At 32.1% G+C, this 20,228-nt stretch overlaps 1 protein-coding gene across 1 annotated transcript in view; it reads right to left on the bottom strand.

Annotated features, from left to right (window-relative positions):
- Window positions 1–18,421, bottom strand: part of LOC137923856 (glutaredoxin domain-containing cysteine-rich protein CG31559-like) — a 102,578-nt gene extending 84,157 nt beyond the window's left edge. The window contains exon 1 of the mRNA XM_068767138.1: window positions 18,174–18,421. The gene's annotated coding sequence lies outside the window, so the exon portion shown is untranslated. The remainder of the gene's footprint in view (window positions 1–18,173) is intronic.
- Window positions 18,422–20,228: the final 1,807 nt, after the last annotated feature.

The raw sequence follows: 20,228 nt of genomic DNA, 5'->3' as shown, positions 1-20,228 counted from the left end.
AAATAGATGACGAATGAAAGAAATTGTTAAGAGTGTAAGATGTATTTAACACAATAAAAAGACCCTGTCCTTCCCTAGATAGGGGCTAACGAGAGGTCCCCAATGACGAGCGCCATTCTAAAAATTATAGATAATATCTTATCTATCTATGAACAGTGCAATTGAAAACAAAAATAAACACAACCAAAATAAAATTAAAAATTAAGTCAATCTGGTCATTCAAACTGTCGTTATAACAACGCTTGCACTTTCTACATTAAACACTAACATTTGTTTATTAATGTACGAAATTATTGTTAAAGGTGAAATGTTATTAAAATGACACGTAAAATTCTGTACATTCATACTAAAAAAATATTGAACTTGGGTATTTTAACATTTTCAGTGTATTGGTCTCAGATGAGATATTGTTACAGTTTTAAATCACGATTTATCCTTCTTGATTCTAAGTACATATCTTCTGGATTTTAAGATATAAACAATATTATATTGCGCAAATTTTACATTAATTCAGACATACAATCATCTAATTACATTAAAGGAATGAGAAGTTCCGTAGACAAACGATAACGAACATAGTCCAGTGGTTTGGCAGGTTGAAATGGTTGCAGTCAAGCCACATACCGCGCAGAAAAGATCGCCGCTGGGGCCTTCAGATTCTTGAATGGAGACCACGTACCCACAAGCGCCGCGAAGGACGCATAGCCTCAAGGTGAATAGACAAACTTGCTTAGATCGTCGGAAGATACTTGATGCACGCCGATACCTAGCCGTCCTGTTGTAAAGCAATAGGGGAGGCCTATGTCCAGCCGTGAACGACTACTTAAATTATGATGATGATAATGAATTATAGTAGAGCTTTGTACAACAGATTTATGTTGACGAATTTCTTAATAGTAGAATATTAAATAATTGCATGTTTTGCGGTTGTTAATTTCCACAATCCGGAAGTACAAAACAGTATGACAACGTTGAAACTAATTGACAAGCTAAGTAAACGACGCACGTAAACAAACTTAAATGATTTACGATCTACTTTCACTTGTGCAAGAATCGAGAGAAAAAAATATATTCAATAGTGCGTAACGAATGCCGGCTTCTATAAAACGTTCTTTTGTATAAATGTAGTTAAATTTATGGTTATTGTATTTCTATAGATATATATCTCTATAGATATAAGAAATTTAAAGATCCCTAAGAACATAGTTACATGGAAATATATTTATTAGTGATCGATCTAGAAAGGGCTATGTCTAAAGTATATACGTATGCTAATATAAATAGAATAACTGTCGGCCGGTGATATATCTTCGTAGAAAAAAAGTAGTTCACATAGAATTTTATGATATTGTCCGACCGGTACCACTGTACCGCTAGTTAGGTTATCAGCTGTCTTAACAGCAGTATACCGGTTCCGGCTGGATAGATAATTGTCTTAATATTAGTAGATACGTCAAGCAATAATATTTATTTGAGCTTATCCTGAAACATATTTTAGTATTAAATATCATTTGAGCAGTGGTAACCTAGCGGTAGAATTCTGAAACTTGCAATCGTAGGTCGCGGATTCGATACAGTGTATACAATCTTACATAATTCACTTTTTGTGCATTAGGTATACAGGATTGTTTCTAGAAGAAACAATCCTCCAACTGCTGACCCGTCTGTCAAGCATGACGATTATAATATATCCCCCATAGATATCTTTGAGGGAAGCCTAAACCTTGCAGACGTCGTCTTTTAGCTGAAACGATGACGGTGATTAAATATGAAGGGGTCAATATGAAACTATACGACGTATCACAAATCACCAGTAAGGAATATTTCTATTTATAAATGTGGCCATTTTTAATAAAAATAAATAAAATTATTCTTAGCTATTGCCCGTAAGTTAATAGAAGCAAGATACTTATCTAAGATTACCATTAGCTATTCAGTGTTCACTATGTTACCTCATTAAAAATAAATCTAGTATAATCTCATGCGATGTACGGACGAGTGTCCGACAACTTTGGCCTTTGAAATCTAAACTGGAAATCGTATTAGTCTTATGTTCAAATAACATCCTCTTCTGTATCATCGTATCATAAAATATCAACTATGTATTCTTTTGAATGTCAATTTTGAAATAAACGTTTTACGATTGATCAAGATAATGTCAAGTATTGACCATCATTTGTTTTTTAGCTATTTCTTCTTCGTACCTGATTTAAAACAGGACGTTCTACTTTTAAATTTCTATTATCTTATCTTTACATTTCTTCCTTCCATTTCGTATAAAGGCAATATGTAGCCAGTATGTATAGGACATCTTTTTGAAGGGTGTTTTAAGTGTCAAGTGTATAACATAACGTCATTGACGATCAAGTGAATGCCTAAATTAATTAAAATGTCGTGTAGGTCAAATTCTATCATAAAATATATAAAAAGAGCTATATGCGTCTACGCAATTTTAAGTTTGACTTGTAGTCGTGTAAAATCAGTGCACTAAAAAGTAAACGACGCCCGACGTTTCCAAATGTCAATGGCATATGATAGTTTCGTAATATCTTCTAGATAATTTAGAGAGAAATTCAACACAAAATAGATTATAACTCGGACGCATTCCATGCATAAAAAGTTTTATACGCTAAACTTTAACATATCAAATTTTTAGCAGAAATTTGAGGAATAATTTGGCAATATTATTCCTCTTATTTCTAATGTATTTGTCCAGCTTCATTTGCATTTCAATATAAAACCTGTTAATAAGCGGTGAGCGTTCTAATGCTATTTGCAGATACGGTATGACGATGCGCATTCATTGTTGATTCCAAATCGCATATTATCAATCTACCTACTCCATTTTATATTTAACGGTACAATGACCGAGTCATCGATTTCCATGTCGGTTTTATTGTTTGCATTTAGAATGAAATTTATGATAATGTTTGTTAATTCTTTTAATTTTATCTCTCATTTTAATGAAATAAATGCAAATTGACTTAATAAAAATAGTTAGTACAGAATTCAAACTAAATATTTTTGCTATTACCTAAATTTTCGCAGCATGATTCATATTTATAAATTGAAAGTTTCTTTATTTTTGTTAATTCACGAAAATTTTTGTTTTATTGCTTAGACATTATTTTAGGTGGCAAGACTAGAGTATACCTTCGGAAGCCTCGTTTCTTTTCCAAGTAATTTCTTCTTTTCTAAAGATCATGTCTGTTTTAAAACATCATGACGAAATCGATGACATGGTTATATCGTGGAATCCTATTCTTTGCTTTCCTGAAAACAGAAGTTAATCTAGTTAATGACTTGTCACAATCTAATCAGCAGTTAGGTGATCTTTGACATGGTCTTTTACCATCTATTTTTCTTCAATTAGTTGTTTGATTTCATTACCCGATGGGAATCAAATTTTACTTCAGGAATTACATTGAAATCTAATACCGTGAAGTAGATTATATCAGTTATACTTGTAGTTTCATTAATCGCACTTTATGCAAGTCGAAAAAGCGTTCAAAAACCTGTTCAAGAACTCAACCGAAACGCAACGCATAACTTCTCAGAAACGTAATATGAGTAATAATGATTCACATCAGCGGAAAACAGCTTACATCCTGAACAAAACGGCGATTTCGGTTTTTTTTTTATCGCCGATTTTATAATCAACAATATTTACGTGCCAGTTGAGATAATAATCACTCCTAATTATATAACGCAAGAAAAGTTAAGTATTTGTTAATTTTAGTTAATAACAGAGTTACAAAAGGTCATAATTTAAACATAGCGCGCAGAAATAATGGCTTTTTTAAACTGTAGACCACGAACTCGTAAGCGCGTAAGATATTCTTATTAATGAAGACGGAAAATGCTGGATACATAGAATAGCATAGAAAGAGTTGACGTCTTGCGACTGAAGTGTTGGCAAAGTGGTTTCTACATCTTCCGCCATACAGTAGTAGAGTAGTAGTACTGTATGGAAAACTACTCACTAGAAAGTGATATTACTGGGTTAATTAAGCATTTTTTATTAGCGACGCCAACAAGTTGACATTTACGATTTCACCGTATTAAGTGTGGCAGAGCTGAAGGCTTAGCTTAAACTTATTTACAGAGACTAAACTCAGGAGCTCCCTCGAATGGCCTTTCCTCGAGCATTGGTTCGCGCTATAACGTTATTTATTTCATCTAATTTGGCTACTGAAGAAGTTCTTACTTCGGCTAGGCGATTATTCTATAAAGTGACGAAGAACTCTTCTAGATCTGTCATTCAAAACGAATTTAAACTTTTTTTATGATGATGCCATAAAGGGCTGAATCTCGGCTTCTTTTTTTTTGTTACTATAATCAGATAATGAAATATATTATCGAATGTTAAGTTAAAAAGCGCAGATCTCATGTTATGCAATGTAACCATATTACAAAATACAGTGTGACATCGCACTATTATGAACAGAGCCATATCGTTTACGATAAAGTGAATGCCGTACTCGTCTCGACCATTACACCGCCCATAATTTTATATTTCGAAATTCTACGTATTAATTCTATTGCCTGTGCAAGTCGTATCATTACTAACACTTTATGGTGAATACAAATATTAACGAACTATTAACAGGTCCATTGCAGAGTTACTACTATTATCAAATGCTCCGCTTAAGTTAGTAATAAATAAAATGATAATCTAACCAGATTTTTATATTTTCTACCAAAATGTATTTAATTAGGAAGTCAATCTCATAAGAATAAATAAAATGACACACATGTCATCAGATCGCATCTGATGACATGTCATGACGCTGGAAGATTTACGTTTAAAATTACCCATTATTGTTTAGTTTACTTAATTTCCTATGAGAAATACAGTACAGGAATCGTTTTTCTATTATATCTCTTTTATTAATTCATATTATTTATGACATATTCTTTCGAGTTTTAGCAATGTGTTCTCGATAAATCTTGTCTTTTATTGTAATAAATAATGTAAAAATTTTAATCAGATTATAAGTATTCAAAAATATTAACCCTTTCATTATTATGATCATTGTGGAGTTGTCAGAAAGAAGCGACCGTTCGGGTTCGTTGACCGGAACCTGAAGGACTTTCTTGCTCCTTCTCCACTCATAATTAAAGGTCCGGGTTACAAAAACAGGTTTGTATCCAAAATGCGATTCGGTGGTGCGATCAAAGCAATTACTCTTTCTTACAATCTCCTTACGACGTTACCGTGTTTAATGTTCCGAAGAAAATGTAATCACAATTTTTTTCTTTAATTCTACCTGTAACTAATTCAACACATATATAAAAAATAAAATAGTAAGTAAGGCGTGCTTGCTTCTTTCTGTACAGAATTGCTTCTATGTCTTAGATAAGATTTTTACATTCATTCAGGTAATCGATTTCAAAGCGCCCTTCACGTCTTTCTGGAGTAACCAATAATATCTCTTTCTAGATGTGTCGTTATTATATTTAAGAAGAACAATATTCTTGTCTTATTATTATATATACAATAAAATTTAATGATTCATGCAATTTTAATGATAATTCTATGATTATTATTTGTGTATACATTAGTTAATACGATATTATGTTCTAATAAACTGAGAAAACGTGCAGAATCGATGATTTCATTCAGGTTTTATAATTATAAATCCTTCAATAATTAGTCATTTATGTATCTCGCGTTACAGTATAATAAGAATGAAAGTATTTCAACATGACATTTTATTTTTTGGAAGAAAATCTGCTACAACGACGACTTTTACAATGACAGTATTCAACACGTAGAGTTGTGTTGCGCAGTTTGGGAAACGTATAGCACAATAGGCGCCACGGGTGCGGCACAGACCGAAAAAAATTTCAACAATCGCACGCTTAATCAACCAAAACGAGTGAAATTGTGTGGAAGCTATTTACTACGCCATTGTTATTCATATTACATTGTGACATTTCATAATTACCGTCGGTAGTATGGAGAATAAACAGCGTTCCATGGAAAATATAAATTACTATGTAATTGCTATATTCATCCGCGTTTAAATGACTAAATGTATATAACACATAACTCAGAAATATAGCTAATTATTCTGACTATTGATTTATAGATAGCATACACCGTACATTAATTAACAGAAAATGTGCTATACATTCACCCACTTGAAGCTTTTATATCTATTTAAAATCACCATAATATTTTATTGTATTGCACTGCGATAGACAAATAACATATGATAGTACACAGTTCGCAAATATAGGTAGTAAACAGTATTCATTTTAAAAAGTAGTAATCCGAAGTTAACATAGGCTTTTTCCTACTACGAGTATATTATTATAACTTTAAATGTTATTTCAATAACAGTTGAATTTTTAATAAAGATTTTTGTTTAAATTGTCGCCTATACCGTACCAGTGCCGCTTGTGTACTTTGGGTTCATTCTCGTATGGAAAAAAAATAGAAAAGTATTTCGATTAACAATACTCTTTATTAATCGGTCTAATTTGGTACAGGAACACTGGCTATCAGTATTGTGTGTATATTAACAATACTTAGAAAAGGTATTAATCGTTTGATATAACATGTAATGTACCGACTCGATCCAGACTCTGTGTAGAAAGTGCAGGCAAACTTCATCAACGTTTTTTTAGCTCACAGCCGGTGTAATTGTAAGTGTTTTGTCATTTACAATTTTACGAGGTATTCGAAATTATGTACCAACGTAATTAATGCAGATATTCTCAGCCGATGGATACCCACTGCAATGTCTGGTCTCCACCAAAGAGCGCCACAATGTCTTGAGCTACACACATCCAGCAATTTCCAGCGACCTTCTTACGCCCCCTTTACCAATTCATCATATTTATATTTTCATTAAATTATATTGTTAATAAAATATAGGCCACATAAATAATATTTTCGATATCTATTTTATCACAGTACTTTATCCACCAACTCATTGTTATGGCTTGGCCGTATCGAGTTGTTTAATAATAATAATAAAGCTTTATTTCATTCCATACAAATGTCTTAAAATCAGAAATTTTTAAATTTAGGTATTAGTTTTAACAATTTTATACTAAATTTGTATAGACCCCCTCGGAGTAGATGCCTCCTCCATAGCTATCTTTGGCAACTTAGCCATGCCATGATCTCGTCAGCCCATCTGGCATTAGGTCTGCCTCTCGCTCTGGTGCCTTGTGGTCTCGTCCATTTTATAACCCTTTGTGGCAATCTGTTATCATCGAGTTATTTACTTGTTTTAAATAATGGCACAAAAAAATATAAAACCTCTTTCGGTTAGATCAACTGTCAAGAATGTCAAAAGTATAAACGCCATTAAAAAGCAAAGTGACTAGCTAATTTATCTACAATCAAATTCATTATTAGTAACAGGAAACATGTAATTAATATTATTCGTTCTATGATATCACTAGTGTTTGTTTATATCAACTATACAAGTAGTAAATTTTATTTTTTGTCACGATTAGGCTAATGACAACAAGTATTTTTTTCAAGTTTCGCTAATGCGTTAATAATCCTCATTATCATTTCAGTTACAGATTTCCAAGAGGATCGGTTGAATGCAGTGTTCAATTAGTGGGTAGACGTCTTACGCTGCTCTTGTAGTACCGTATTCTCCACTCTACCTTAAAATCCCACACCCACATGTTCTGTGCGCTATGTGGTCTGCCCACCGCTACTGCAATTTTTAAATCCGCTACCATCCAATATAATCTCACGGAATAACCCTTGAATATGTGCGTGCGAAACGCCACGGTTAAGAGATGCCGTGGGACGGTAAAAAAGCAAGGCAGCGACCCGTGACCACCACTAGCTTTCCCTAGAACACTTGGCTAATAAGTGTAATAAATGACAAAGAATGTCTTAAACGGTTTTGTAATTATAATCTATAATTTACTGAATTGTCTATAAAATAAAAACGTTGTATAAAGCTCTTAATTTTTTAATTAAACTTTAAAAAATTAGTAGTAAGTTATCTCGACTCAGTATTTATATACAAAACCAGATGTCCGCCGCCCGCTTAGCGTGTCCCGAGCTGCCTTTTGAAGGTATAATTTCATACAATTACAATACATTGTTTGATTTTTAACACGTATATTAAAAATATGCTGACCGGGTTTTATACCAATAAGAGTCGTAGATAAAAAATATGCATTTTTTATTGCCCTCATTTCTTCCTATGAGTGGAATCTTCATAAAATTCGTTCTTATCTATTCTCTACTCAGTGAAAGCAATATTCTAACGCTTATGTACTGCAGGAATTTGGTTTCCTAGTGCATAAGCCTTATAATTCAGAGAGTAGGATTTTTACAAATCAACTTCACTGTAATTTTTCCTTTAAGTGCCAAATTTCAATACGAAGGATACGTTCCATGTCAAAGTTTGTTGGAAATTTCAAATTAATTGTAATATTCATTTCTGCCCCGTGCTTTTAATTACTACTAAAATAACTCAGTGAGATTGTCATATTTTCAAATAATTTAATAATACAAATGGTTAAAAACATGTAAATCAAATAAATGGTAAAGCCAGGAGGTAATTTTGTTCATAAATGTACTCACAACCTTTTTGGATGCATTAGTGTAGGACTCTTAATTGTATATAACTGTTAATAAATAAAATATTTTTATTCCCCAATATACTCAATATTGGGGAATAAATTCTGTAGCCCCATGCACTCTGAAGATGGGCGTTTATTTTTATTATAAGTTTTAACATATTATTATCATTTAATATACAAACTTTTATAATGTATTACATAATTTTAACCAGTTAAAAATTATGAGATTTCACTCTACTTGTGTATAATGTTATATATGTGTAGTAATTTATGTATGTATTATATCCTCCTATTTAGATATGGGTTTATTAGTAATTAGATATAGGTATCGTATCTGTCAAGTACAATCAGTCTTGCTATAAGTAATGTTACAAAGGAAATCAACGTTTTTTTTATTGTACGTAACATTTATTACTATTATATTGTTAGTTTAATACATTAATAAAAAAACACTAAAATATATAAAGCTTATTTAAAGTGGTCTCCATTGACTGCAATAAAGTCCTTTAAAGGTTGAGGCTAGTTATCAATAGTAACATGTACTCTTTGTATAGGAAAATTCTTCACTGGCAATCGTATGGATTATTTTAAAAACTCCAAACTATCATGGTGTTTAAAGTAAGCCTTACTCTTTAAAACTAACCATAAATGATTATCCAGTGAATTAAGATCAGGTGAATAAAATCCGGAGCATTCGTTATTAGCCTAGATTAGGTGGATCGCATCTTGATAAAAGAACATTCTTGGTTATTTAACATAGTTTTAACATTAACTGCCAGCAAATGCGGTATATATTCACCCCTTTAACGCTTTTACATCTATACAAAGTACTTATCGCTTATTTTAAGACGAACACTTTTTTCGTTTCGTTGTTTCATAATAAAAAAGAGGAAAAAATAAGTATCTTAAATTCAAAATTATGTTTTTAGTATAACCTGTAAATCGTGACAAAGACGTTTACATCGCAAATTTCTTTCAACTTTTCCATCGCGCCGTTATTTATTGCTCTCATACACGAGCAGGCGAGATTGGAATTTGCAAGTCAGTGTTTAAGTAATTCTGAAATAAATCTTTGTCCTTGATTCAGTCAGAGTCCTCACGAAGGCAAGTTCGCGACTGCGAACAGGTTTCATAAAGCCATAACTTTGTGTGGGTGACGCCATCGATGCATAAATATGTCGACGGAGTTGAGAATTTATAAAAAGATCTTTTTATCCGTTTTTTGAATATATAATGATCTTTGAATACGGGAACAAATATCTCTTTTAAATGTTTAAATTTATGGGACTTGAATCGTCTATATATAGGCCTAGGCCTAGGCATAGGCCTCTCCCAAAATTATCATAGATGGACATACCATAGCGTTGATACTCCACACTTGGCAGGCGAGTTGGCGATCGGAGTGTGTATTATATATATATATATATAAGTATCATATAAGTAATGCACAAAATGTTAATTATTTACAAGACTGTATTCTGGGAATAGAACCCACGACCTACGATCGTATGTCTCAGTTCTCTACCTCCGGACTACCACTGTTCACAATTTTTAGTTAATGTAATGTAGCTAAATTATTTAACATTATTTAAGTGTACGTGGTTATCAACGCCAGGGATTAGTTTAAGTGGTGCAATATTTAACTATTTTTTATAATTATTTTATCTTTTTTAAGAAAAATTAAATATTTAACAACAATATATTTATCATTCAATACTCATAATAACCACTCGTTCCTATAATTTATGAAAAGTAATATTATACTTTTTTAATTTTGTGTATTCGCTGCTTTTTAACGCACTTTTATTAATTAGATAGCAAAAAACAATATTCAATTCAGTGATATTTGTGTTAAAAGATACTTAAGAGGCGATAAACAAGGAAAAGTAACATAAAATCTGAAAACTATCTCTCATTATCATAACTTATTGTATATCAAAGGTTTTCAATTACAATTATTCTTTTACGATCCCAGAAGGTTCTTAGTTTATCGCTATACTAAACTGAGATTACTTTGCCGGTAATCATATAAAATTGCAAGGAATTGTAATTTCGTAATCACATTCAAATGGTCCTTACGTTGATGAACAGCAATTAGGGCGTATATTGTGATGCCTCGCTATTACTTACATCGTTAAATGCAAATACAATCTTACAGTGTTCGACAATTCATAGACAATTGCGAAATCTGTGACCGTTTCAATCAGAATTTATATGTCTACGAAATAGTTCGTATGATTCAGATTAAAATCAGAATCTATTTGGTAGATTTTTGAATAGTTTCTTTTTTTTATTGATTACTTTATTTATCACAAAAGAGGTTGTAAATTGTTCAAACATTAAAAAATTGAAAACATCAAGTAACTATAACAACGCAATTTTTATTTTTTTTAAATCTATCAGTACTGTCCATCACTTCAAAATATTATGTCAGTATAATTCGTTTTTCGGGACTGGATGTGTTTAGTGCAGTGTTTTGCTATGCAGTGAGTTTTAATGTAATTCTGATATTATGGAAACAAAATTATTAATATTAAGTAACAAATACTAAGATAACCGCTAAGGCCATAAGGTTCTAGATTGAAGACGATGGATGGGCAAGCGCAAGGTTGTGGATGGACGTCTACGTTTGTCTACGTGGACAAGCGACCTTATACAGGTCGTCGGAAGACGTTGGATGCAGGCCGATTCCATCCGATCCGTGACTATGAGCAGCAGTGAAATATTTATGGCTGAAATTTTGATCACGATAAAAAAGGCTATTTTTATCATAAAGATAGTCGTTGAAAAGATACTCAGATTATTGGTTGTAATAAATGAAATTTATTTTTAAACCTATTTTCTCCCGGCAATTAATTTTTGTTTTAGGCGTCTGAATAAGCGGGCAAGTAGGAACGTTATATAATGTTAAACGAAAAACTTATTTCTATAAAAATATAACAATGAGTAGATTATAATCTTGGGGTGCCCTCAAGAGTAGAAATAATACGTTATTATAACGCGTTTCACCAAAGAAGGAAGGCATCTTTATATTAGATAAACATCATTTAACTCTGGTACAGTTTCATCATCAACGTTACGTATAAATATATTCCAAAAAGTCAACCAAGATGTTTAGCTTCTTAGTAGTTATAATTTGAATTTATTAGTGAAATTAATTTGAAAACAGAATTAATTAACGCTACGGTAAAGAATTTGATGAGCTTCAGAAGTTACAGACGATTTCAAAGACGCATGATAAACAACGCAAATATCAAAAGACTCTCCAGATGTCTCCAAATTCAAAAGTGCTGTGTGATAATTTGTTAATATGTACAATGCAATTGGTTCACTTATATTGTATAAGCATTTTCCTTTAAAATGCTTACTTATTAAATAAGGTTAGGTTAGTTGGAAATTGATCATTCAAATTTGAACATAGCTTAGGCTACAAGGATGTCCCGGCACACCTCTTTTGTTTTTTCGGGTGATGATGTAAGTACTAATGGAAAATTCCACTCGCTTAACTGTACAAATAACACTTTCGTGCCAGTCGAGGTTAAAGACATATGTATTATTTGGTTAGAGAGGTCGAACGTGTCACTTGCAAAACCCTGAAGTGCCTCAATAGATTTCATGACTTCTAGAGCTGAACCTTTGTTGCCAAAATGTTTTACGAAGTTTTTCACTCTTTTTGAGTTGCATAATGCATCGGCGCTGCAAGCGATAAATAAAAATATAAATCCGTTTTACTCAATTCTCAATAAATAACAAAATTATTTTTTTCGAGGATCTATGTCAATGCAATTCTAGATGAGGTAAGCAGTAGTCAGTTAACTCATATTTGTTAGTCACTTTTACTTCCATACGTTACGTATTATTTAAATGCAAACAAACAAATATGAAGTGAGCACAGTAGAATAGTGAACAATGCCACATCAATTTTACTTTCTCTTCGTACTTTCCTTATTTTGCTTGGGAACACTTGAGGGCGGTGTCGCGTAAGTTTTTTTTTTAATGCTCCGATTTCAAAGCGACTTACGTGCGGAGAAACAAAGCGGATCAGGTTTTATACAGGCATGTCCTCGGGTTTTACGACGCTTTTATAGGATTTTATGATACGGTTTTGATTTTATGCAGGCTGTGAAAATGTTACAAAACTTTGCTTCCGAGTATTATTGGGTAAACGTAACTGTTTATCGTTTAAAAAGATAATATAAACCAATACGATGGAGTAAACCTGTAACGGTAACTGTCGAGGCTGCTTAAAAAAGCGTAATTTTTAAAGTAACTTTAGGATAAAGCTGTAATTTAAATATTGACCTTATAATAAGATTTCTGATCAGATTTGTCAAATAGGACTTATTCGCTTAACAGGAGTGTATAATTAATTACAAACTCATGCAATCCACCACAAGAAAGCTGCGGTTATGATGGCCATAAAAGAAGTCCTAAAAACTGCTTCCTAAAAATACTTGGAAATATTGAAATAGATATGGAAGAATGACCTAAGCACTACAATGTGCTGTTTAAAATCGTTTTACAGTACGTTGTTGTTATCAAACCTATATTCAATTTTATTTAACAGCGAAACTGATAAAATTTCAGCAATGCTTAATTATTAAATTTATAAATATGCTATAAGTACTAACGGGCAACAAGTTTTAATTAATGTTATCTAAAAGGCAAAGTAATCTTAAGTAAAGGTCTTAAACACTTGGGATCTACTTCAATAGAGTTAGATCAAACCCTTGTTCTTGTTTACTGCGCTTACTCTAACAGGTGAATGTAAATACGGCTTTCTAATCTGCTATGATCTAATTAGTCTACAAAAGTGGTTAAGTGACTAGGTGTGCGATGTAAATATGTTAATACTTTATATTACGAATAAATGTTGTATAACTTTTTTAGTCATATGGAGTTTTTGTAAAACTGTCGGAACTGTGATCTTCGAACTTAGTCATCACTCACTTGGTAACCTTTCCTCTACAATCATTTATTCCTTATAAAGTCTTTACAAGATAGAAAGACTATCTTGTTAAGGTTGTCGGAAGATGCTGCATGCATGTAGCTCTCAACCGTTCCTGATAAGTCAAAAGTCCTGAAAGTCTATAGGGGAGGACGTTTATCAACTACTCGAAGTCCAATGGCTGAAATGATGATGATGAAAGTCTGCAGGAATTGCGTGAATAGAGGGACGTCATAACGCGTCTCCTATTGCGAAATTACTTTTATTACTAATATTGTAGTTTTTTTTTCTTTTTTATGGCCCCCGCTATTGGGAGCCTCTCGTACCCCTTATCTAGTTTGGAACAGGGACTTTATTTACACATAATTCTTTCAGAGTTTTATCTTTATTCGACACTTACTTTCGTACTTCTCTATTTCTTTTATTCTTTCCTTTTATCCTTCACAATATCTTGCTAATGTTGTAGTTTGTAATATGTGAATTATTGAAATATTTTATACATAAATGGTTTTTATGAGGTTTATTTTGACGTACCTAATTCATAATAAGGTTAGCATATTAAATCATTTTGATCTTTATTTACTTTATTATAAACTAGAATTTACGAAACCTACAATATGTAGTTAATTTATTTTCACGTAGGTTTTTGCAATTAATGTCGACGAGTCATGTCTGCTGCTAAAACAATGCAAAGGCCATTGACACCTTCATTTGTTCTGGTTCTGATTAATGTTTGCTTATGTTTTGGTAATATTAAAATTGTTTGTAAAGTCTAGAAAAAATTTTGTCCTATTTTGTTACTAATCAACAAAATTAGATAAATATTTTCATAATCAATTATAAAATTGAAATTACGTAATAAAATTAATAATACCATAAACTAATAACAAAAATAATTAGTCATGACAATAATTCATTATGTATTTCTTCTATTAACTTATATTGTGGAATATTTTGAATATATGAATATGTGATTGCAGTCTTCATATTGAAGTTTCGAGTTCTTTTATTTAAAATTTAACTATTGATCATAAATAGTAATAACATAAAACTACATTGATACGATTATTCGTCTTTGAAATTTAGTTTATATCGGTTGTAATATATATTAATAAATGATGTACCAAAAACGATAACTCAAAACTATCTTATTACAAAACCAATGAGGTCACATGTCGAAAAAATTTTTTGCCAACGATGACGGAATACCAACAGATTACTCAAATATTAAACATTACAAATATTTACAGGTTTATATAAGATAAGTTATATAATTCATTTTTCAACTACATCAAATGTTTTTATTAGATTTTTAAGTGAAAATGTTACGTGGTCTAGACTAGTAAAGTCGTAGTGCGCGAAATTTTGATTAAAATAAATTCGTAATGTAAAGAAATGAATGAGATATTTTATAACATTTGTAATTTACAAGTCATGTATCACGGTGATAAATCTCGCAAAGAGAAATAGACAGAATTTCTCTCGCATAAAAACGTAAATAAAATGCGAAAGAATTACCCACACATTCGAGAACAGAAAGTAAGAAAAGCCGCGAACCCACATTTTGGGAAGTAGATTGATTAAATCATTTTTTACGAGATTATTCAAATTTCCTCTATGCTACTTTCCAGTGAAACCACATAAGTGGAAGATTTGGCAAGAAACTTATGAGTTTGCTAAAAATTATCTGTTGTTTATATTTTACGCAGATTCAAGCGATTGCCAAATAAAATTCTTGCTATAGTACAAGACTGAAACATACCACAACATAAACGTATAAAAAAACGCAGTCTTCAGACTGTGGAAATCACAATCCGCATTTGTGTGGGACCGAAGGATTTTGGTTTTTCGTTCCATAGGAAAGAAGACGCCACGATAGTCAGTCTTGACTCTATGATAGCAAGCATTATATCATGTATCACAATGATATTCGCGCTACTTTTGACAACTGCCAAATCTAATTTAGATGGATAAAATTGTTGCTGACAGATTCTTCTGCATTTTTTCGTCCGAATATCAAAATCGAAAGAATGACCATCACTATACCGTACAGCATGAGACATCTCTCGTAGTAGCTACTGCATGATGGTATAGATGGTCGAAGAATTAAATCATAGAAAGCTAGGAATAAAAATATTCCTCTGTTGAAAATGTAGTGTAATTTTTTAAAATATTTTGTCCATTTCTTGGTCACATCAATAATTCAAAAACATGAAGTTTAATTTTATTTTCCAAATATGGCAGCAATATTCCATAAGACCTGACTTGGGCTTTATCTATAAATCTATTTCGGCAATATAAATAAATGTAAGTATTAGTTTTTTTATTCGTAAATTAATATTTTTTTGCAAAGGTTTTATAACTATAATCAAAAAGGGATAAGATAAAGTTAATGATTTAGGCGACGTGAACGCGACGTTCTAATTACGAAAGTGACATAAACTAATTGTAATAACTGGAAGTGATTAAAAATACTAAACGTACAAGTTATTTTGTCTATCAATACCGAGAATAAACAATAATTAATGTTACAAAATCGATTTCAAAATATTACAAGAATCACATTATTTTTCGTAATTATGTATCTAGTTTGGCAATAGTTAATAAAAAATATAATATTTCGTATATATGTCATGAAAAGTTTTGCAATACTGCGTGACATTTCTATTAGGTTTACCACGTTTCTTTAAGTTTTTGACTTTAATAGTGACGTGATGTTAAGGTACATAAACATAAACATGTTAATGCTAGAAGTATTTGATAGATATAGTAAAGAAATGTCAAAATAAGACCAAAAATCTTTTACAATCTATGTGTACCCGTCATCTTTCTTTGTTGATGTATTTTCTATATTGGATTGAATGTTATTTTAACATAATAATGTAAAATTTGATAAATAAAAATTATATAAACATATCTTTATTTACATGTATAAAGAAATTTGAACGAAATAACTATTTGTTTTATTTTCGTTAATTATTAATAGTTGTCTCCAAAAAGCAACCTTTATATACTTAACCCTTTCAGGACCATAAGGTTACGGTACCTTATTTAATTAATTTAGCTAGATGTAATGAATTAATAGGCATCCTAAAAACATAAGTTATACTAAAAATTCAAAAAAGTTTTACATTTTTTTTGGAAATTTATGGGACAAATATGTCCCTATGGTCGCTAAGGGTTACTTTCTACTTAAACTCAAAATTTTGGTTTACTTGTTGGTAAGTCTGTTTTGTTGTAAATAATGTACATTTGTTACTTAGTGTACTTTTTTTTACTTGTTTATGAATAATATAAATATAATAGGGCAAGTTATTTGTGGTACTCGGCGAAACAATTCCTGTTGTTAGATGATTGGTTAGTGATTAGATGGATTGTTTTTTTGAGACGTTGAAGGTTCAGGTGATTCTTGCCGTTGAAGAGTCGTCGTCTCTTCAACCTCGACATCAAATACCCTTTGGTCATCATCCTGTACTAGAAGTCTTTGGTCTTCGTCATCAAGCACTAAGTCATCTTCCTTATCGCTATTGTCGCCCACAAAAATTTGAAGAATTTTACTTTTTCGAAGTTCAAAAACTCCACGTCCCTTACGAAACATATTCTGAGAAAAATATGAATAAGAAAATGATAGCATTTTGGTATATCACCAGGCCAAAAGTTAAGAAATTCCGTATAAAAAGTATCCCTTTACGCCGACAGGGACATCCGTGTCCCATAATCTTTATAACGATTTACCACAGAAAACAACATAAATACATTACTACTGAATATTTAGGATAAAAATTTACTTACCAGGTAATGATAATTTGACACTGTAAAAACTTGAAAAGTACTTTTACAATATCAATTATTTATTCCAAACAGCAGATCATTCGCGCCAAAAGAACTCTAACGTTCCGATGACGATAAACAACAAACGGTGTTAGTTATCCTATATTGCTAGTAAAAAATAATAAAAAGGTACTTTCCGAAATATTAAAACAAAAATATAATTTACAATGGTTACGTAAATATTTAATTAATCCATGATTTTTGCTTGGGACACCGGCGTCCCCGTGGTCGTGAAAGGGTTAAGAGTTTATCCATTTAAACATAACTTACCGACTACATAAATTAAAAACGCTTTTGTTAATAAAAATGGTAGACATCGAGATACAATATTTCAATGTTGAGCAAATCAATAACAATTTTAAAGCGAAAAATATTAATTGTAAATTACAAATAGTGTAAACCAAATTTTAGTAATAAACTACATTACAATCCCAAAAAATCTTTATACCGCGCACTACTAGAATTTCATCTCTCGTGTTTATTACTCAAATTAAATTGAAATAAGCAATCGCAAGTACGCTAGCGTATTGTTTTGTAATTAATTCTTAATCACGTTAATCAAGTACTCCGTATATGTTGCATTGTATAGTATGAGTTCGTGGGATTTTTATAATGTTGCGCTGTATTTTTACTTAAATTTAAAAAAGAACGTTCTTTTAAAACCCGAATTCTTGTCAAAACTCTATATGTCATCCGGCCTAGCTTTTATTTATTTTATATAAGCTTCAAATGAAACGTGGACGTTTTTCGCATCGCAATTCATAATTGTTAAAGAATAAATGAAATTGACATGCGATAAAACTACGATTAAACAACTTCTTACCCGAACACGTGAGAAAACATCCAATCTTCGAAGACAAAACTTTAGGAACACAATTAACTGTCATTAAAAATACTGTCAATTTTCAATGTCACAAAACACAGCACTGATAACGGGACACAGTTGGCGCTAAAAAGTGGTCGCGAAAAAGAAATCAAACGACTGATCGAACACGATTGGCCGGTCGCAAAACGTTCGAAATTCAAATCGGCCAATGGTATCACGATGCGTACGCGCCTACCTTCCGCTAATGCTTGACGCAGACTGACAAAAGTGGTTTCTTGACTGGTGGTTGGAATGAAGAGCCTTCTCCATTCACGCTGCCAGGTACGTTATTCACTTGTTAACCAGATGTGAACCGTACTGCTCAGGTAATAAAATTCAAGTATTCACATAATTTATGGTGATTAGGACGTTTCGAAAGGAGGAAATAAGCATTGCCACCTCGGTCGCCTTCACATGCGCACGAGTTGACTTTTTTGCGTTAACATGTACTATTTTATTTACTTATTTTTGTAACGGTTTTGTTATTAAAAATCACCTCTTAAAAACTGGTTCTTTTTTTACTGTACCATAATTTAAGACATACAAATGTGTTATACATGTTAAAAATAAATAAGATATTTTCACTTACTGAAAATTAAAAATAGTGACCACTGTGGAGAATTATTATTATTCATATAATATTTTTTTCATTAATATATAAAAAGAAAACATCGGATACCACGCCTCACAAAGGTGATACTGGTTGAAAAAAAGATTAAAAAGGTTGGCGAGTTCTGGCGAACAAGTTTTGCAATAATTTTTTTCGTTAAGAAATTCACAAAGCCGCTACGCTTATAAATGCGTGATCATGAGCAGTCGCATAAATAACTATACACATTTACTATAATGCATACAGGCATAAGTCATTTGAAAGAGAAAAACGTTATATTTAAAAAATACAAAACTTGTTTGCGTTTAACAATGGTAGAAACAATGGTGTGGGTTTTTTATTTTCTTTTATGTTAACACATGAAAAACAAAGAAAGTCATTTGTTTGTTTAGTGTGAAATATAACAACTTTCAAGTATTGTGACGTACGAAATTCCAAAATATTGTTTTAAATAATTACAATATGATTTCTTAACAAAATGATACATGCTAACCTAAAAACAAACTCGGTAATTGCTGAGTAATGTATCTGGTTTTTTTTACCTGGCTTGTACTGCTACCAAACTAGCAATTGCAGATTCTGTGGATGTGAAGGCTCTTAGTCTAAACTTTTTTTAAGGTAGCGAAGCTTGAGCGCTCTCTGAGAAGCCTCGGTTCGGACTGCTACATACTACAATTTTACCCGGATTGGGCAGCCGCCGAGCTCCTAGATTACTTCGGCTGATGGTCCATGGAGAAAGTTGGTACAAAGGCCTCGACGTACCTCCGGCTGTCACTCATTCTGTTTAGCATTCCGACTCAAGGGAGCTCGAGGGGAGGTCCGAACTTCGGCTTGGTCGGTTTTTATTACCTGGCTAACATTACCACCACTTCAAAAAGCGTTAGCGCTCAGAAAAAGAATCAAAATTAATCAATCAAGAATGATCGAGGGTTGACAACCCCTGCAATATACGAACTATCCTCGATTGCAAGGTCGGTTGCTTTACCATTATAAAATGTTTTCGTACGATACTTGTCTTAAAATCGTCGCGTTGTCCGGAGACTTAAGCAAGTGTCTCGGAACAGCGCGGCGTCTGAATATGTCAGGTGTAATTGTTTTTAAGATGGCGATACCTACAATTAAAGAAATTGTGCGTTGAACGGAAGAGTCAAAGTAGCAGATCCAAGTCTTCTTGCAGGTCAAAACGTACATATACCGCGCGCTTGTGACCCTGTGCATGAACGAGTTTTGTATGAAATGGAGATTGTGAATAAGATGCGGATTTGCATGCGTAAAGCACGGGTTTACGGATGTAAGAACGAGACTGATTACAGCTACATAAAATGTCACTCTATTTAACAATGACCTTTTACTCCAACTGTTTAGAAACAGAGACAGCCAAATACGAAGGCGGTATTTTTCTC

This window comes from Battus philenor, unplaced genomic scaffold, assembly GCF_028537555.1.
Source record: "Battus philenor isolate CCGP_79_NKW_IND1 unplaced genomic scaffold, ilBatPhil1.0.hap1 SCAF_22, whole genome shotgun sequence".
In the NCBI taxonomy this organism is placed as follows: Eukaryota; Metazoa; Arthropoda; class Insecta; order Lepidoptera; family Papilionidae; genus Battus; species Battus philenor.
Note: the sequence above shows the minus strand (reverse complement) of the source record. Positions and strands in the feature narration are given on the sequence as shown.